The sequence below is a fragment of the Mixophyes fleayi genome, chromosome 5 (assembly GCF_038048845.1).
Source record: "Mixophyes fleayi isolate aMixFle1 chromosome 5, aMixFle1.hap1, whole genome shotgun sequence".
NCBI classification, from domain to species: domain Eukaryota; kingdom Metazoa; phylum Chordata; class Amphibia; order Anura; family Limnodynastidae; genus Mixophyes; species Mixophyes fleayi.
The window spans coordinates 254,329,708-254,349,591 of NC_134406.1; the positions used below are offsets into that span (position 1 = coordinate 254,329,708).

General features: G+C 37.3%; 1 protein-coding gene across 2 annotated transcripts in view; it reads left to right on the top strand.

The window, feature by feature from the left end:
• The first annotated feature begins 2,277 nt into the window (after positions 1 to 2,277).
• OXR1 (oxidation resistance 1) overlaps positions 2,278 to 19,884 on the top strand; it is a 376,123-nt gene continuing 358,516 nt past the window's right edge. For both annotated transcript variants that reach the window (XM_075213955.1, XM_075213956.1), the window contains exon 1: positions 2,278 to 2,423. The gene's annotated coding sequence lies outside the window, so the exon portion shown is untranslated. The remainder of the gene's footprint in view (positions 2,424 to 19,884) is intronic.

Consider the following 19,884-nt stretch of genomic DNA (forward strand, 5'->3'; position numbering starts at 1 on the left):
AATGAACAGAGCGATGAAGAAAAAATAACTACTTACTAGTAAAAAGACAGAGAGTAAATCCGAAGACAGGAGATTGCGACTGTTGTAAATGACGTCACTTACAGCTGCGACTAGCAAAGTTCCGAATTTAAAGCGGTAATGCATGGAACCAGGTAAGTATTAGCTTTACATTACCAGTTAGGGGTAGGGTTAGGGGTAGGGGTCTTAACTCTAAGTCCTAACCCCTAGCCCTACCCCTAACCCTACTCCTAACTGGTAATGTCAACCTAATACTTACCTGGTTCCGTGCGTTGCCGCTTTAAATTTTTTCTTCGTCGCTCTGTTCAGCATAAGAATAATTGTGGAGGATTAAAGAGTGTCGGTGTTTACAGCACTGATCACTCATACTACACCCCTTATTTGTGGTGTCTGGTATACAAAACACATCTCCTATTCTAGTACTTTGTATATAATATTGAACAATTTCTGATGACTGCTATATAACAGACTTCCACCAGGTTTTGGTAGACTGGACTGTCACTGAGGATAATAAACATATAATACATGAATTAGCCGCTTTGTACTAAGATTTGACTTTCTTTCAGATTATCCTGCTGGGCCTGACCTTTGTTCATTTTACAATGGACAATAGCATTATATGACATGCATAAGAAATGTGAATAAATCAGACTAATGCTTTGATTGTATTGATTGACAACATTGAAAAAAAAAATCATGGAAGGAAAAAATACAGTAAGTGATCTATCACTATAATGCTCCTATTACACACAGCAAAGCTTTTACTGCAGGGAACAAGCAATCTCAGAGCAGTTTTCAGGACTCTACAATCCACCATCTACTACATCTAAGTGAAATTTGTTCCATTTTTACAATTATAAATAAATATGATTGCTGTGCATGATGAAACTCTCAAACTGGCTTTTTTTTTGTAAGCTATCCCATGTCCAAGCATAGGGTACTAACTGTAAATATTGTCCTCTAATGAATTTAGATACCTATACATTATTGTTATTTAAATCACCCAGACTATGAATTATTATGTTGCACTATCTGTACTTTATATATGTGTCCATTCAAAAAAAATATAAAGCAATAAAGGGTCTATTTATGAAGCCCTAACCCATGTGAAAACTGCTTTTCCTGCATGGTCTAGGCATTTTTAAGTAAAATTGTTATTTAAGTAAAGCCTAACACAAGAGATATCTCATGCATTAGGCAAAATGCCACATTAAACCGCAGTCCCCATAATAGTCAATAGGGACTGCGGTCTCAGAAATTCTATCAAGTTCCGAAAAGATTAGCTTTTAGGAACTTGATTGCAATGGCTAACGCCATCTGAAGATGGCGTTTTCCATTGAATCTTACGGGGAGAGTATTGCGGTAGAACGATCTTCGGATCCCTCGCCGCAGCATCTCTGCTCTCCCCTCCGGTCACTATAGCAAAGTCACTTTGCGCATGCGTGTTCTTCAGTCATGAATGCGCAAAGCCAATTTGCTATAGTGACCAGAGTTCTATGGTAAGTAAGATCATCACTGGGACAGCCTCCTATCGGATGTGTTGACCCGGGATGAATTTGTAATAAATGATTACAAAAAATCATTTGTTATCATTGCGATGTCAGATGATAATTAGCGAAGCAAAGCCCCGTGAATTAAAAAATGGTCCCCTAAAAGAGGTCCATGCTGTGCTAAATAACAATATAAAATACCTGCCACTTTGTTATTATCAGTAGTAGGACCATGTGTGCTATAAAAACAGAAAACATACATAAAATAAAACAATGCATTCAGCTCCATCAAAAGTGACTGTAACGCAGAGCTGCCTGTAGCAAGCTATGACAGTAAACAAATATTTTATATTGTAATATTGGTGACAATTACATTTGAGGATAAATAAACTACAAAAATATTGTCTGTGGTACACTCATAGTCTCCTAATTGCTGCAGTGTAGAAAACAGGCATCCGTTCAAATAGTTGTAACTGTTGTAGGTGATGCATCAAAATCCAGCAATGATCATGATGTACAATTGGCAGCCGTGCTATTGACACAATGCAGCACTGACCCTTCAGGCAACAAACGAGTTAATCAGACAATACAGACGAATTAATCAGGTCACACAGCGGGGAAACTCTGAGAAGCAGACAGGTTACTGTGTCTTTAAGCCCCAGCTGTTCCTTTTGCAGGTGCTATTTTTAGATGCATTCTATGGTAGAATCCAGATTACCCCTGCTTGCTGCATTGGTCTTGGTAGTTCCCAGACTGAGAAGGTCAGAAAACTGAGCATGTCTAGATGTGCTCTGTAGAGCCAGGATGCACTTGCTGATACAATACCTCCAATGCAAAAGTGCTCGAGCCAGCAGCCAATGTACATTGCTGAACTGAACAGGCTGGGACACTTTGTAACATACCTTCTGCTTACCAGTAAGTTTCTACACCTCTTGTCTCTGTGCATTCAGTGTGATGATGCAGATGGACAGCATTCTACATGCATGGGACAAAGCTAAAGAAATGTATAGCAACTGCAATGTTACAGTACTGTATCTGTGAGGGAGCTGTTTAGTTGTCGGGTGCTAGTATATGACAGTGCAAGGGGGAGGTTCTGTGCACAATACATCATCTTAAAACGTCTATATACACCAAACAGGGTTTTATGGCTAGTTGAACCTAATGTACCACAGTGATATTACATGACCACATTTGCTGCATGAATTCAGTTCTTCTTTGTGTTTTTTTTTGTTTTTTTTGTAAATACTTAGTTTATAAAGCTATGTTGATATTTCATGGAGATGCATTGAGCTTGAAGTGAATTTGCAGAGTGCAGAAAACACTCTGTCAGCTGAAAAATATAAACACAGCCCAGAGGAGTGGTGGTGTTTTACCAGGATAATACTAAGTGATGATGTGGAAATATATTGTACAGTTCTACGAGAAGGGATCAATTGCCCTATTTGATATTCCAGGGTATGACTGGCTTTTTAAACTCTGCTGGCTTTTCTTATTCAGATCAGGCTACTGAAATATGCATATCTGTTGAGATAACTACAGTGATGTTATTGTTTCGTGCCCATTATGTGACAGGGCTTTGGCTAAATTATAGTAGATGCTGCTACAGAATGGAGCTGGCAGGAAAATGCACAGTGTATTTGTATGGAGGTTTGTAAACACAGAATGTTCTCCCCCTTGGCGGGAAAAGACCAACAAAATCTACAGTGGGTTTTTTTTTCTGTTTTTCTTAAAAAAAACAGAACACCCACAAATGTTCTGAATTGGGCTACAGTTTGCAAATTGCTAAAAGCTTCATGATGGTTAGTGTTTTAATTACTCATCTTCCCATAGTAAAAGCCACCTAGGCTTATTAAGTGATATAGCTGCAATTAAAATGTACTTATTTCATACAGTTATCATAGAGTCAATAATATGTTGAACTTGTTCTTTTATAACTTAATATTGCACAGTTATCCATGAAGCATTGTTTTAGCCAATGCAATATTCTGCACATATACTAGGATTATATGAACAGAACAAAATGATGGAGGACCCCTATGTGTACGGGGTTGCAAAAAATGTTGGCACATTAAAAAGAGTAATAATAATAATATCACTTAATATAAAATGTTGTGCTAAACTTTTTTTTCATTTACAATTGTATCCAGTCCAATATATATTCACATCTGTAGAAATGACACACACATAAGAGTACTTTATTGCACTGCAATTAAGGACTCTCCTATTCAATATATTTAGGTCTTTGTAGCCACTTTTTGGAGTCTTGTAAGTACTTCCCTTGGTACATTTCAGCTCAGAAATCAATATTTATGAGTTTAATTATCTTTCCATCTTCTTCTTAACCAAGCCTTATCTGAAATCCTATTTATCATGCATTTAACATATTAAATTGCACGTTTGTACACATTGTCTAGGAAATTATTTTTATTTGTTATTTTCTGGTTAGATTAGAACAGAAATCAGTTAGGTCATAGGATTTTCAATTTTCTTAATAAGGAGAAAGTAATTGCTTTTTTCAGTTTATAACATCACTTTTCAAATATCATTTTGTGAGCTTATTAACTAAAGTTTTGAAAAACACTGAAAAGTTAATAAGAAATGCCAGACCTCTCTCAGCCACATGCCAGGAGATATTATTTCCTTTAGAATTTGATAAACAGTTTGAAGTTTGTTATTGTTGCAGTATGAACATAAATAGTTTACTGGCAGTTTGTCGAATGATATTTGTCCCCTTTGTAAGAAAATGAAACACAGAGAATATATTTCTGAGCACAAAGGCATCTCTACATTTTTCTGAATGAGGGTAAACATGTTTTCAATAATATGTTTCTAATTCATTGTGTATTTAACCTGACGTGATGTTTTTCCATACGTAGATTTTTTTGCTATTATGTTTTCATCACTCTAGTTGATACATTCATTTCATAATAATACATTTGTAGCATAATAGACATTTAATGCAGTCCATTAGAAACATCCATATTCATACTATAAAATCAAAGCCAGAAGTAAATAATAGTATTTGCTTTGTGTATTGAGATCGGTTGACACAACATGTACTAATCATTGTAATAATAACATGTTTATTAAACCTATTGTATTCTTATTATTACATATTGATATCATTTTTATGATATTATAATTGGATCCCCTCTTCTGAACAGAGGGAATTTCAGTTTCATTCTTTATTGTCCTTTTTATTATTTAAGAATATTAATTATGGAAGGAAATCATTTTGTGTAGACAGGATGTTACCCTGAGCTCATGAGAGCATATATAATAAGTATTGATGTTATATTATATTATAATATATTAGAGAATAATATTCCCATACATTTCTGTGCAAAACAACTTAATAATCAAGTTAGCTGTTACTTTAGAGATCTGCAATTGTAATGGTGTAACCCTTTCACTACCCAGCTGAAGATATGATTATGTCGTTCTGTGATTAGACTCCACTGGCCTTTACGCATTCTCTGCAATTTATTTCCATTCAGAAGCAGGAAATCAGTAGAACTCATTAAGGAGATTTTGCAAAACAAAAACAGCTTCTATTATCAGCAGCCACCTCATATATCACTATTTGTTTTTATGAATTATTACTATATTTTAAGTGTCATTCCTCCATCCCATAGTGAATTCCGTTCTTAAAGAGTAACATTGCAAACAACATTATCAATTAGGGCACTTACTCACCGGCATTTACAGGACGTGCGTTGTCACAAGCAATGACACTGTGTGTCAGACGCCAGCGTAGCTAGTAGTTAATGAGCACTTGAGGTCAGGAGGTCAAAGGGAGGAGACGTCATGGACTTCAATGGGTGAATGCTAATAAGCGGAGCAGGTAGCATTGGAAAATCCAAGCTGCAAATTCTAGTGGGTATGTGGTCATTGGAAGCAACTGGGTCCATGCTCTTATCAATTTAAATGTTTTTACTAGAGTATTGTATTGAGTATTGGGGTCTTTGTCCATGGACAATACAGTCTTAAAATGGTCATGGACCATTATTCTTCAGCTGAAACCTTAAATAAGGTATCATGTTAATTACTACCTAATGCGTTATCTTGAAAAATAGCATATTCTTTATTCACAAAGAGTTATTTGACAGAGAAACTGTAACTTGCTTGTATGATACTTTATTGTTAATTAGCTACTGTGGTTGATGGCTTAAGCAAAATGTATATTCTTTCCAGCTTCAATGTAGCTATTCCAGCAGCTTTATATACTGGGGCAGGGTTTCCCAAACCCAGTCCTTAGGGCTCCCCAACAGTGCAGGTTTTCCATATCTCCTTGCTGGAGCAAAGGTGTATTCATTACTGACTGATACAATGTAACAGATCCACAGGTGGTCCTAATTATGTCACATGTGATACGGAAACCCTGCACTGTTAGGGAGCCCTGAGGACTGGGTTTGGGAAACCCTGTACTGGGGCATTGCTCCAATAACATATTTAACCACTTTTCTGTGTGGAATGACTGGAAAACTTTCAAAATGCGCCAGGAAATGTTTAATCTGTGAAATAAATTAAACAATGTTCACTGTGTACATCCCCAGGTTTACATAAGCAGTGATCATGTAAATACAGGCGGTCCTGCGTTTGGAAAGTGAAACTTGGTTAGTACTGAGGTGGTAACTTTTTCACCTATAAGGATACATTACTGAAGCTCTGTGAGTAGGTACATGTAAGTTTCGTGTCTTGTGATGATTTCCGGATCAGATTGTACAAGTTTTGGTTACTGTACAATCCCATACAGAACCCAACAATTCAGGAAAAGTCCAGCACAACGTTCTACCTCTGTGTCTTATTTGATTAATCTTGATAATTTATATACAGTAGTTGATTTAAACTATGTGCATATATAAGATAATGCCTAGTTAAAGGCTAGTCTTTGTTAATGTAAATCAAGCTGTTTTACTATTTCTACTTATTCTAGTTATCATTTATTTAGTACATTCTACAAAATGACAGCTAGAATCTGATTGGTTGCTATAGGCAACATCTCCACTTTTTCAAACCCGCAGTTTAGCAAATATACCCCCAAGTCTGGGCTGGTTTTTTTTAGTTATATTTGCAGTTTGCTTCTTTGTAAAAAACGTTCCTTTTTAAGAAGTTTTTTATTTCCATTTTTTGTCTTTTTAAAAGTAATTTTAATTTAACCTCATTCATAGAATAGTTACATTAGCTTATGAAATGCAGTCATGCAAAACAAAGTTGAGTACTGTAGTATTTTGCGATACTTTTTTATATTTTGAAGTGCTACACTTTTCAAGTCAACTTTTGAGAGATGTTCTCTCTATCTTAGGCAGCAGTACTAGCTACAAATCCTTCAAACATGCCAAACTTGTCAATACTTTGCTTTGAACATGGATGCGCATCTTGAGTGACAGAGTTTGGCATATTTAAAGAGTTTGTATTCAGTATCGATGACCTGAAGAAAGTAGAACACCTCTAAAAAGTTTTTTTTTTTTTAGCTCAAATAAAACGAGTAGCAACGCATATAGCACTCAGTATTTTTTTTTTTTAACTAATCAGTTTTATTGTCTTATCTCATTGATTCAAAATAGATGTATTTGGGAAGTCTTACCACCACATCCGCACAAAATGCTATGTCAAAATAACAAAAACAACAGTAAAGCATTTTCTGAACTATTTACAAATAAAAAATGGAAAATATTTTATTATATAAGTAGAAAACTACACAGAAATCTTGGTGCAATCACTTGTCTTCAGAAGTTTCAGGATTAATTGATTGAGTCCACCTCTGTACAATTGAATATTTCAATTGATTTCAGAATGAATACATCTGTCTGACAGTTTGTCATGGAATTTCCAAACGTCTCCATTTATGAGAAGTAAATTTAGGATTTCCTCCTTGCTGTATCTTAACTGATTGCTGGTTTCTAAATAGGGTAATCCCAGGAACTACATCCCAGTCATGGGTATCTTTGTAACCAGCAATAGCTACTAGAACTAAACTATCGCTTGACGTCAGTTGAGGGAGATTATTATTATCTTTAATTAAATAGCACTAAATAGCAGTCTATATTACCTACTGCACAAACACACTGTGGTGAATTTAGTTAGAAGCCAATTAACCTAGCAATATGGTTTTATACTATGAGAGGAAACCAGATGAAACACATGCGGACATGGATGATATCACGTCCATGTCCCCAGTACTGCAAGGCAGCAAAGCTTATTAATGAAACTGTAAACATTGCTCAATACATTTAAGTTCGTCCCACTTTTCCTGAAGCTGCCATTATCAACTATACACTGCATTTAATCATCTTTAGGCGTTAAGAGGGATCTACAACATTTTCAGCAACCCCTCTTAAGTCAAAACTTCTGTTTCCAAACTACTGAGATTTTGTTCGCATTTCATTTGCCTATCATCCCAATAACGCTGCTGTCCAATAGATTGTAATCTTGCGAGCAGGGCCTGCACCCACTCTATGGAATTCTCTCCCTCGCACAATAAGACTCTCCTCTGGTCTACAAGCTTTCAAGCGTTCTCTGAAAACCCACCTCTCCAGACAAGATTATAATATTCCTCAACCACCCTCTTAACCTCACTACATTACCCTATTACCATCCGTTACACAATTTCACTCAAGACAACTATCCCCTGACCAACATTGTTGTGTGACAGGATCATTTAGCTTATGAGTCACTTTTACCTTTGCAGCCTGGCTGGGCCGAAATGCAAAATGTAGACTTAACCTCATGTATCAAACACCCATTGTCCCATAGGTTGTACGTTTGCGAGCAGGGCCTTCTCACCTCTTTGTCTGTGTTACCCAGTTTGTTTATTAGTTGATAATGATGCTTGCCTCTCTGTCTGTATTACTTGCCAACTTTGCCGGATATGGGGCGTGGTGGGAGGGCAGGGCTGCGGCCAATCTCGTTATTTTGGCCCCTGTGACAAAATTGTCCCTGTGACAAAATCATCATTTTGTCACGGGCGGGGGAAAAACGGCGCAATTTAGCTCAAATCTCACCATTGAGGCTCCCATCCCGCCCACTTCACTAGGAAGTGGGCAGGAAGCGGGAGGACTGCCTGCACTCCTGGGAGACCTGCCCGGATTTCAGGAGTCTCCCGGACATTTTGAAGAGTTGGCAAGTGTGCTTTATTGCCCAGTATTGTTTTATTATTGTGTTTATTCATATATTGTAAAGTGCTACAGAATAACCTGGTGATAAATAAATAATGATGATGATGATAACGATAATCAGGTGCTTCTTGTAGTCACTAAAACAAGACAGGGGAATATTTATATAACCTATTATTGTCTGTTTCATTATTAGTAATTAAGTTAAATATTAATCTTTAGAGTTCTTTTTTGACATGACAGAGTATGTTTTGTTCTTCAGTGGGAAGAACTCCACAGTAAAATAATGATATAAGAAAATAAAAGCCGTACAATGCCAAAGAAATATTTTTAATAGCCGCTCTATATGTTTTCTCATAATGCCTACAGTGCCCAGGCAGTGTTCTTCTGTAGCATGAGGGAAATGTAATCCAGACAATAGTGATTGACATATTTGGCGTTCGCTAATGACTATTGTATTACTCCTAATTTATATATATTGTTTTTTATTGACAAAAAACAGAGATTGTTGGATACATATTGATTAGTACTTGTTATTTTACAGATGAAAGTCAAAGCACTTTTTCTTCAGCTATATGTGCTTAAAGACTGATATAGCAAAGTTATTTTTAGCTATTTTCAGCTGTGCATCATGCTGTTTTTTTCAGCACAAACATGTGAAGGTGCAAGGTCAATAAAGCACATTTTTTTCTGCAATACAAAACACCTCCAGTTCTCATAGAAACAATCCAAAGAAAAGTTGACTTCTAAATGGCCACGCTTAACTAAAAATAAACATATCATTAATATTTTCTTTTTACTTGACTACTAGTTTTTCCGTTTGTATGGAAAATTGATTCAGAAATATAAAATGATATCGTCTACAGTATATAGGTATACCGGACAACATTTGGATTTTTTTGTTTAATTGACATACCTGGAACACCTTCAAAAATGATTTATGGCTTTGGAAGCTCGAGGCTTCCCCCATCCTCCCTCTGCCCCACCCTAAAAGCACCCCTGCATTGCCAATGCAACCGTTCTCTGCACCTGATTGGGAAACACTTCCTAAATCCCATAACACACACACTCACAGACTAGGATCACTTTGATAGCAGCCAATTAACCTACTAGTATGTTTTTGGAGTGTGGGAGGAAACCGGAGCACCCGGAGGAAACCCACGCAAACACGGGGAGAACATGCAAACCCCACACAGATAAGGCCATGGTTGGAAATTGAACTTATGACCCCAGTACTTTGAGGCAGAAGTGCTAACCACTGAGCCACCATGCTGCCCCTAACAGACCCTTAATATTGGGACTGTCCCGAATAACACAAAAGAGTTGGAATGTATCTGTGTAAGCAAAATTAAGTCAGCTATTCCAACTTATATCAGGACAATATTGATATATTAGGGTAAGCTCAGCTGCTTTCATCAAGGTATCTGTTCTAGGTGGGTCCCTGGCCTGTGCAACAAGTGTACTCAAATGTCCCAGTTAAAAGCTTCCTGAGTCTCCATTTCCAAAGCATGCAGCGCCTGTGAGGGAAGGACTCCCAAAACAAATTAGAAATCGGTGAAACCAAAGTCAGCTCCTCTAAATGAATGAAATGTGTACAAGTCAATACAATCATTTGAGAAAGTGCTGCCAGGACCACTGTGTATGTGAAAACAAAAGATCGCCCGGTGCTCTCACTAAAGCACAATGGCAGTTTGGAATATCTTCCAGCAGTGATACATTTTAAATCGGGTCCAATCAAGCCCCGCTCAGATCCTCCCCAAGAGTCCCACTTTGGGGTGAAAACCATTTGTTTATAACATTGTTAAAGCCTATTCAATTTACAATTTAATTCATTAATAATACACTTAAGTTTAGATACCTGCTAAGAAGAATATTTGTATACCTAACATATTAAACAAATAGTCAGGGAAACTAAAATAATATAGGGTTACAGTCCCTTTAAGTCCCAGCAGGCCTAGCTAGCCTCTGGCTTTGCATATAATACTATTAACAGGTTGGCTTTATGAACTTTTTTCAGACAGATTCATGATTCACACATTTAGGGTCTGATTCATTAAGGATCTTAACTTAAGAAACTTCTTATTTCAGTCTCCTGGACAAAACCATGTTACAATGCAAGGGGTTCAAATTAATTTTCTGTTTTGCACATAAGTTAAATACTGACTGTTTTTTCATGTAGCACACAAATGTCAACTTTAAATTTCAGTGTACAAATAAGCTATCAAGTATTTGTGTGCTACATGAAAAAACAGTCAGTATTTAACTTATGTGCAAAACAGAATACTAATTTGCACCCCTTGCATTGTACCATGGTTTTGTCCAGGAGACTGAAAGAAGAAGTTTCTTAAATTAAGATCCTTAATGAATCAGGCCCTTAGTTTCTTTATGATATAAAATATTATAGTGATCTGTTCAGTGAATGGAGATATAAGTTGTGAGAACACAGAGTTTGCATAATATAGGGCGATGGATCAGGACAGTAAAGAGTAGGAAGAGCTTGAGGAAGAAATGGAAGAGGGATTCTCTCTGGGCTTCCTAGCTCACCAGCTAGTGACACAAACAGGTTAGCCAGAAATCTGACACTTCCTACTGATCAACTAAGATTGCACATCCAGACTAGATAGTTTGTCAGCTGTAACACAAGACAGAATGCAGATCACGTGAATGGACATAGATAGGGTTCGTGTTGGTGTGGAGTTAATTAAGAAGGTATCAGAGTGAAGGAAAAGCTGACAGTCTACAAACCCATGTAGAGCACTAGTAAGCATTAAAGGAGTATTAGAACTGATGGGAGAAATATATACTGGTCAAATACTTTTATGTTTCTTAAATAACCTGGTGCAATGGACAGAACTATGCTGTTACCCATATAGACCATACTTGCCAACTCTCCCGGAATGTCCGGGAGACTCCCGCATTTTGCGAGAGTCTCCCGGGCGAGTGTGGCAATCTCCCGAATTCTGCCCACTTCACTAGGAAGTGCCCCACTTCCTAGTGAAGTGGGCAGAATTAGATCCCAAACGTCCCGATTCCCGGTGAATCGCGGCATTTAGCCCCGCCCCCGCTGTCAAATGACGCGATTTGCATCAATACGTCGCCAAAATGACTCGCTTTCGGCGCCCCGCCCTCCGCACGCCCACCTGCTACAGAGAGTCTCCCGGACACCAATTTAAAAAAGTTGGTAAGTATGATATAGACTCGTAAGATGTTTGCTGGCATTTCTTAAACTACTAGAGAAATGACAGAACTTGATTACTATGGCTTGCGATCGTATTGTGCATATTGCACCATGCTCTTAGATAAGCCACATACTAGTCACCTGCTATCATTGTTAGTGTCAGCCTTTAAGATATGCACATTTGTTAAAGGGCGCAGCAGCAGATGATGATTAATTAACAAGGTAAATCATTGTGATAGCAGCATATTAGATTGATTGCAGAGAGGATATGAGTTTAAAAGACAATCGAGGTGAAGGTTACAGTGGAATGTGATGGATGAGTACAGACGGGTTCTGGCCGGATGCACCTTATTTGTTGATGGTACCATTTGTATCAATTCTGGTCTGTGAGATGCTTCATTCAGATGTAGGCTGGTGGGATTTCTTTAATCTTTCCAAAGATTTCCTAATACAAAACTATACTCACAAGGGGCCTGATTCATTAAGGAAAGTTAAGTAAAATAATTAAGTAAGTAGTCTCCTGGACAAAGCCATGTTACAATGCAAGGGGTGCAAACTAGTTTTCTATTTTGCACATAAGTTAAATACTATCTGTTTTTCATGTAGCACACAAATATCAACTTTAAATTTCAGTGTACAAATAAGCTATCAAGTATTTGTGTGCTACAGGAAAAAACAGACAGTATTTAACTTATGTGCAAAACAGAACAGTCATTTGCACCCCTTGCACTGTAACATGGTTTTGTCCAAGAGACTACTTACTCATTTTTTTTTACTTAACTTTCCTTAATGAATCAGGCCCAAGGACAGTAACTACAAACTAATACAATGAAGGTTTGGACCAGTCTATACCTAATGCTGGCTACACTCTATGGGTCGTTTATCCAATTGTCGTGCCGATCACATGATAAACGACCGCTTGATAAGTTATTGCATTAAAGTGTAAGCTCCCACGATCATGTCTGATCATTCCAAAGCACATCATATCATTTGAATTGGTTTTATAAACTTATTAAGACTCACGATAAACGATGGAACTATGTCGGGCAAATGTGAAAGTGTGCGTGCACTCCGGACCGGCAGTGTCCATAGATCTCTATGGAGTGTGCAGAGTCACCGTCTGTTCAGCAGATGATTATGACAGATGAAGATCACAGATCTGAAGGTGAATAGTGTAGGTGTGTACACATGAATCTGTACGCCCATCGGGACATTCAGTCGTTTGTAAAACTCGTTACAGAAATCGCATCTGCAATAATTTTCTGTAATGTGTAACCAGCTTATGTTTTTCTGCATCAAGACCTGGAATACGACTGACTACTGTCTAAGAGCAGTCTCTATTGCTCTAAGTTCCCAGCACACTTATGCTTCCGGAGATAGAGCTTCTCCATATTTACAAAGCGCTCACTGCTAGACACTATTGCACGGTCATCTGGTGCAATCCATTTACCATGGCGGTACAAGATAACGGTAGCAGATGCCGTGCACAAGGAAATATGTTTTACTATTGAAATAAAGCATTTTTCTTATTTTAAATATATGATTTGTTTCCCCAATGTTTTTATTTGTTTTAATAAAATATATATATTTTTAGCTATTTTTAGTTTTTACAGACGTGGAATGGAAAGTCCAAATCCGGTTCACTGGCCTGATGAAGTGACCTTACCGCTGACAACCAGTATCGTCAGGGGGCTGAGTATCACTCAACTGCCCTAGTGAACATTTCTTGTTAAAATGCGTCAGGAGAAGATTTTCACTGCGATAAGCAGCGACCGAAAATCTATCCTATTGCCGGGTTTTTATAAAGAGTCACCTAAGAGATGTCTGACATGCAGACACCAAAGGAAACAGATAGAAAATAGAAAATCTCCACTCTGTACAGCATGGTGGGTCAGTGGTTAGCACTTCTGCCTTACAGCGCTGGGGTCATGAGTTCAATTCCCGATCATGGCCTTATCTGTGTGGAGTTTGTATGTTCTCCCGTGTTTGCGTGGGTTTCCTCCAGTTGCTCCGGTTTCCTCCCACACTCTAAAAACATACTGGTAGGTTAATTGGCTGCTAACAAAATTGACACTAGTGTGTGTGTGTGTGTGTGTGTGTGTTAGGGAATTTAGACTGTAAGCCCCAATGGGGCAGGGACTGATGTGAGTGAGTTCTCTGTACAGCGCTGCGGAATTAATGGCACTATATAAACAAATGATAATGATGATCTGTAGTTACGCAGCTATAACTAAACACAGTTCATGTTTATAACTACTTACTTACTTTCACCCTCACAATGGCACAATATCATTGAATAGTTCATCATAACGAAAAATAAAATTAACACTGATCAGATTGGTTCCCACTGGTGTGCAAGTGTTTTTTCACTCTAGTGAAAAAATGAGGGAAAATAAATGTTAAACACTAATGCATTTGACAAACTTGTATTATTTTTTGACTAGCATTTAGAGTTCACTGCGAGCTTCCGCAATGCATTTATCGAGAGTAAACACATGTGCAGAGAACAAAAGAAAAGCAAGCATTACTATAGTGCAATGCCAGCAAACACTACTAACACATACTTGCCAACTCTCCCGGATTGTCCGGGAGACTCCCGCATTTTGCGAGAGTCTCCCGGACGAGTGTGGCAATCTCCCTGATAGGAAGGGGGAAAAATTTAGTTTAAACGCCGCGATTCACCCGGAATCGCGGCGTTTAGCCCCGCCCCCACTGTAAAATGACGCGATTTGCGTCATTCCGTCACGGGGGCGGGGCCAAAATGACGCGATTTCGCAGCCCCGCCCCCTGCACGCCCATGTCCCAGCCGGCATCTCCCGGAAAAAAAAAAAAAATGTTGGCAAGTATGTACTAACAGCAAAAATCGGTATGGTGACACTATTAACAATGTTATATCTAGTGTCATGCCTGCTTATGTGTGTTTGTCTAGCATTAAAAACCCTAGCAAAAGATATGTAATTAATGCCATTATGTACGAAACCTGAATACAGTAACTCTCTTGCGTCCTTTTCCTAAATAGATCTGATACTAAAATATGTCTAAATGATGCAGAAACAGCCATTTATGCATGATTTAAGGTTTGATAAAGACATCCCTTAATGGTATAAATCTCCCTTTATAACATGCTATTAAAATGTTCCAGTGCTTACAATTATGGAATTTTCTTTTTCAGTGGCAGCTTTCCCTCAGTCTTTGTTATCACATCCCCAATTCCAATGGAAGTTTATTATTTATCTGTTTTGTAATGGGAGGATGGCAGATCAATTTTATTAGTTCATCTTTGCATAGCATTTGCCTTAACCATGCATCCTTTAACAGATTATTGGGTTGTAGCACAAAGAATTTATTGATGGGTTATAAAAATGGGTACTTTGTGCTGTTTAATCTACAGTCATGGCCAAAAGTTTTGAGAATGACACAAGTATTGGTTTACACAAAATTTGCTGCTTCAGTGTTTTTAGACCTTTTTGTCAGATGTTGCTATGGTATACTGAAGTAAAATTTCAAATATTTCATAAGTGTCAAAGGCTTTTATTGACAATTACATTAAGTTTATGGAAAGAATCAATGTTTGCAGTGTTGACCCTTCTTTTTGAAGACCTCTGCAATTTGCCCTGGCATGCTGTCAATCAACTTCTGGGTCACATACAGACTGATGGCCGCCCATTCTTGCCTAATCAATACTTGAAGTTTGTCAGAATTTGTGGGTTTTTGTTTATCCACCCACCTCTTCAGGATTGACCAAGTTTTAATGAAATTAAGGTCTGGGGAGTTTCTTAGTCATGGACCCAAAATTTTGATGTTTTCATCCCCGAGCCACTTAGTTATCACTTATGCCTTATAGCAAGGTGTTCCATTATCCTGGAAAGGCATTGTTCATCACCAAACTGTTCTTGGATGGTTGGGAGAAGTTGCTCTTGGAGGATGTTCTTTATTCATGGCTGTGTTTTTAGACAAAATAACTTGGCTGAGAAGCAACCCCACACATGGATGGTCTTAGGATGCTTTACTGTTGGGATGACAAACGATTGATGGTAGCCCTCACCTTTCCTTCTCCGGACAAGCATTTTTCCAGATGCCCCAAACAAACTGAAAGGGGATTCATTGGAGAAAATGACTTCACCCCAGTCCTCAACAGTCCTATCCCTGTTCCGTTTTCAGAATATCAGTCCCTGATGTTTTTTCTAGAGAGAGAAGTGGCTTCTTTGCTGGCCTTCTTAACACCAGGTCAACCTCCAAAAGTCTTCACCTCAATGTGCGTGCAGATGCACTCACACCTGCCTGCTGCCATCCCTGAGCAAGCTCTTCACTGTTGGTGCCCCGATCCTGCAGCTGAATCAACTTTAGGAGACAGTCTTGGTGCTTGCTGGACATTCTTGGGTGCCCTGAAGCCTTCTTCACAACTATTGAACCTCTCTCGTTGAGCTTGATGATCCAATAAATGTTTGATTTAGGTGCAATCTTACTAGCAGCAATATCCTTGCCTGTGAAGCCCTTTTTTGGGTAAAGCAATGATAACTGCACTTGTTTCCTTGCAGATAACCATTGGTAACAGAGAAAGAACAATGATTTCAAGTACCACCTTCCTTTTAAAGCTTCCAGTATGTTATTCTAACTCAATCAGCATGAAATAGTGATCTCCAGCCTTGTCCTCGTCAACACTCTCTCCTGTGTTAACGAGAGAATCACTGTTCTGATGTCAACTGGTCCTTTTGTGGCAGGGCTGAAATGCAGTGTAAATGTTGTTTTTGGGATAAAGTTCATTGCCATGGCAAAGAGGTACTTTGAAATTAATTGCAATTCATCGGATCACTCTTCATGACATTCTGGAGGATATGCAAATTGCCATAATAAAAACTGAGGCAGCAGACTTTGTGAAATACAATATTTGTGTAATTCACCACACTTTTGGCTGTGCCTGTAAAGATTTATTTGAGATTACAGTTTTAGAGGGATTTGCAAACAAATCTGCTGAATGAGGTTATATATTAGTGAGACATAACTTTGTTGGGAAAAACTACTTAAAAGTGCCCCAAGAGACTGAAGTTATTATGTTGTGATGATTGTGAAAATTAGTGTAATTTCTAACAGTGAATGGGAGGATTAGTCAAAAAGTGGGTGTAGGTCATTAGAGCTAAATTTGAGAATAATAAAAAAAAACAGATTAGAACTTCTAGATTTGGATAATTAAAAAAGTTAGCATTCTTACGGTAAATAGATTAAATATATAATTATTGAGAAAAAAATGGAAAATGGGAAAGGGATTCAGGATTTAAAAAGAAAATCAGATTAGGATACGTACACAAAAAGTAAAAAACATTTTAATTTACCCAGTGAGAGTGCAGTATGTGGTAATGGGAAATACTCCAATGTATTGCTTAGTATTGGATGCCAAAAAAGAAGGTCTCTTTTCTGGTAATGGTTGTATTTTTTATAAAAATGTCTCTAAAGGCCAAACTAAGGGAACAGGCAAATTGTGACTTTAAGCCACTGTATAGGTCATTGGTACGGCCTCATCTAGAATACTGTGTTCAGTTCTGGAGGCCATATCTCCAGAAGGATATACGTACATTAGAGACTATACAAAGAAGGGCAACTAAAATGGTGAATGGCCTACAGCACAAAACTAACCCGAAAAGACTAAAATATTTTAATATGTACAGTTTGGTGCAAAGAAGGGAAAGGGGGGACATGATAGAGACTTTCAAATATGTCAAGTATTTGAACAAGGTGCAGGAAGTGAACAATCTTCAACAGTATTAGAACACGAGGACACGCATTGACACTGGAGGGAAGTGAGTTTAGATAAAATTTGAGGAAGAACTACTTCACAGAAAGGGTAGTGGATATGTGGAATAGCCTCCCATCAGAGGTGGTAGAGGCTAATACAGTGAAGCAGTTTAAATATGCTTGTGATAGACATAAGGATATCCTTACAAAGAACTAAGGATCAAATAGGGTTTGAGGTTACCATAGGTTAATAAAACAATAGGCAGACTAGATGGGCCAAGCGGTTGTAATCTGCCGTCAAATTCTGCTTCTATGTTAAGAGGTGGAGACTCTTGAACAAATCAAATAAGATAACTTCACACATCTGCTTGTTTCCATTCTCAATATAGATTATAATCACCATTATCAAGATCAATATCACAAATCACATTAAAACTCAGGAGCTCAGAGATCACTGACTCACAGGCAGGATATAGATACAGTAATTCTAGATTGATGCCATAACACCCCCCACATCATTACACTCAATAGGTTGATTTGTAAACAGTGGAGGAAAAACCAAAGTGGGCACACTACCCAGGAAAAAAAGGATAGGGGGTTGGAGGGGAGGGGGGGGGGGGGGAGGCTGGAATGGTTATAGATAGGCAACATCTCCACTTTTTCAAACCCGCAGTTTAGTAAATATACCCCCATATGTCATCTTGGTCTATGGTCACTTTTAAGAGGATGCAAAACAATTTATCAGTTCCAACTAAGTAAATTGTAAGAAAGCAAAAAAGAAAAAGAGGGATGTGTTCACTTTGGCATCTGTTTTATGGAATTTGTGGAACCCTAAGTTGCTTAACATGGTTATATTTCATTAAAACAAAATGCTTTAAATCCAATATCACCCAAGAGGTATTTGATCTAATGCTTTATTTATTAAGCATTCATCATAGTGCACATCTGGGATGCAATATGTGGAGCCTACCACTTAATGTTGGAGAACATGTTTTATTCAATATAGAAGGAATATACAAATGAGTTATACCCTCCATAGTGTATTTAAACACTGCTTTAAATGACTGACTAATTTATTTTAATCATGTTCTCACGTTCCTGAATAATAGTTTAAAATATATGGTTTTACATTGCGATATATTTGATAATCTTAATTATGCAATGTTATGAAAGGGAAACTTTTTTTTTTATACAATTTACATTTACATAATTGTTTTGAAACAATAATACCTATGCTCCTGTCTGAGAGGCGTCCATCTAATTAGTCAACAGGTATAAACGCTGTACGGAGTGTCAGCGTTTTCTAACCTTTCACAAAGCATTGTTTTGCTTCGAAATGTATCAGGCGTTATATAAATTGTATTAGTATTATGTTAAGTAAAAATTACCATATATTCTTTGTGGATCGAGAGGACTTACTCGTGAGATCTTCCTAAATGTCATAAAATTGAAGATTTACTAAAGCTTATTTGGAATCCTAAGCATATGCACTTGATGACAATCCAGATACTTAAGTATATACATTTTTTACTTTGAGCATGCTATAAAATGATAAGTGGTGGTGGGCAAGAGTTCATCCCCACATCTCTATTAGGAATGCTTGTAAGTATTTCAATATTGTGTGTAAGTTTCTCGTGGGAGCATTAAATCCCCTCTCGCTGTTAAATAATATTGCACCAGAGATGCTTGCTCTTCTTCTGTTTGTTTGTTCTTTAATTGGAATTTGATCTGAAAACCTACAATATTGCACAGTTCTTTACCAGGTTTATTGATGTTTATTCAATCACGTGGATGTATGTATACGGTTCATTATAAAACAAATATATTATTGTTTTTATATTTATATGTATATATTTGTTTTTTCGATAATGTGCAATATATATATATATATATATATATATATATATATATACATATATATATCGATGCTGAGTTGGCATTTGGGAATTTGGAATGTAATAAAGCTTCTAAAAGAAATAATTGTTTCAATGTTTCAGTGATGAAGAAAGTTTATTACAACTGAAACTGAAATGTGTAATCCCTAAATGCCATCCCCCCATTTAGAATTACCAAGTATATAGAGTAAGAAGACTGTTACATATTGATTATTTTCTTGTATTTTATTTTACTATATATATATATATCTTATATATATAAGCCTAGTGGCGTGTGTTGGTCTGTGTGGAAAAAAAAAAACCAAGCTGCAGCGCCACCTGCTGGGCGGAGTTATACACTGACCTACTACATTCTTAGTGTGTTTGGGGAATAAAAAAACTCAGAAAGGGCTGAAATTTGGTATACTAAGATGTTTTTAATTTGTTAATTTAACTTGGTAATTGTTAAAAGTGTTTAT